This window comes from Jaculus jaculus, chromosome 6 (assembly GCF_020740685.1).
Source record: "Jaculus jaculus isolate mJacJac1 chromosome 6, mJacJac1.mat.Y.cur, whole genome shotgun sequence".
NCBI lineage: Eukaryota > Metazoa > Chordata > Mammalia > Rodentia > Dipodidae > Jaculus > Jaculus jaculus.
This window is the reverse complement of record NC_059107.1, coordinates 6,886,061-6,887,754: the sequence shown is the minus strand read 5'-3', so window position 1 is coordinate 6,887,754 and position 1,694 is coordinate 6,886,061. Positions and strand designations below refer to the sequence as shown.

The 1,694-nt window shown below is 46.6% G+C and overlaps 1 pseudogene; it reads left to right on the top strand.

Annotated features, from left to right (window-relative positions):
• The first annotated feature begins 264 nt into the window (after window positions 1-264).
• On the top strand, window positions 265-662 carry LOC101610560 (annotated as a pseudogene).
• The last annotated feature ends 1,032 nt before the right edge of the window (window positions 663-1,694 follow it).

The following is a 1,694-nucleotide window of genomic DNA, read 5'->3' as shown; positions in this document are numbered from 1 at the left end:
AAGTTAGGTCATGGGAGTATGCTCTTAAAGTATTCTCTCTGTCTCTTTCACTCACTCACACACACGTGCACATGCATGCTCTCACTTTCTCTGTCTCTTCACTATGATGTGAACAGACCTCTCTGTCTTGAACCTTTCTCTCCACCATCATGGTCCATGCTTGCCTCAGACCCACAGCACCATAGCCTGAAACCTCCAAAACCATAAGCCAAAATTAACCTTTCCTTCTTTTAAGATGATAATGTGTTAAGGATCACCACCATCATGAATGACACAGTAACTATCCAGACCAGAAAGCTCATGACCAACCGTCTGCTTCAGAGGAAAAAAATGGTCAACATCCTTCACCCGGGGAAGCCCACAGTGCCCAAGACAGAAATTCAGGAAAAACTAGCCAAAATGCACAAGAGCTCACCAGATGTCATCTTTGTATTTGGATTCAGAACCCATTTTGGTGGGGGCAAGACAACTGGCCTCGGTGTGATTTATGATTCCTTGGATTATGCAAAGAAAAATGAACCCAAACACAGACTTGCCAGACACGGCCTGTATGAGAAGAAGAAGACCTCAAAGAAACAGCGGAAAGAACGCAAGAACAGGATGAAGAAAGTCGGGGCACTGCCAAGGCCAGTGTCGGTGCCGGCAAAAAGGCAAAGGACTAGAGACTGACTGCGGTGAGTTAATCTGCCACAATGCTGCAAATGTTTAAGATGACCAGGGCTGGAGAGATGGGTTAGCGGTTAAGCGCTTGCCTGTGAAGCCTAAGGTCCCCGGTTCGAGGCCCAGGTCCCACATTAGCCAGATGCACAAGGGGGCTCACGCGTCTGGAGTTCGTTTGCAGAGGCTGGAAGCCCTGGCGCGCCCATTCTCTCTCTCTTTCCCTCTATCTGTCTTTCTCTCTGTGTCTGTCGCTCTCAAATAAACAAATAAAAAATTTATTTAAAAAAATGACCAACACACTGTAAAAACTCAAAAAATAAAATAAAATAAAAGATGATAATGTGAGCTTTGTTATCTCAGAGATAGAAAGCTGGCTCCCACACTAACTGAGCTGGAACATTCCTGTCTATCATTCCGATCTTTCTGTCTCATTCTAACCTGATGGCTGCCTGGCTATGTATCCAGCACTTACGGTTCATGCTCCATACAGCTTCTTACACTCCATGTCTTCAACAGACCTACAAGGCGATATCATCTTCACATACTGGCAAAGAAGCTGAGCGTCACGGTGGGACACATGTAATCCCAGAAGTATGGGAGGTAGAGGCAAGAGGATGAGAAGTTCAAGGCCGGTCTTGGCTACAGAGTAAATCTGAGGTCAGCTTGGAATACATGAGACCCTACTTCAAAAGAAGAAAAGGAAGAAAGGGAAGGAAGGATGGAGAGATAGAGAGAGAGAGACAGAGAGAGGTGAAGTAAAGGTGCATGGATTAAAAGCCAGAGCTGCTAATGCCACAACTCGCAAGTGTCTGCCTCAACCCCTTGGCCGGGCATCCTCCACACACTGCTGGAGAGAAGTCCGATGGAGAACACCCATCCCGCTAGGGCAAGCAGGGAGCGTGGGCTTCAAGACCTGCCAATAAAGAAGCCTGACACCTCAAATACAACAGAGCACTGCTCAGCTGCACAGGATGAAACCACCACATTTGCAAGAAAGTGGATGGGATACGAGATTGCGATGTTAAACAAAATAA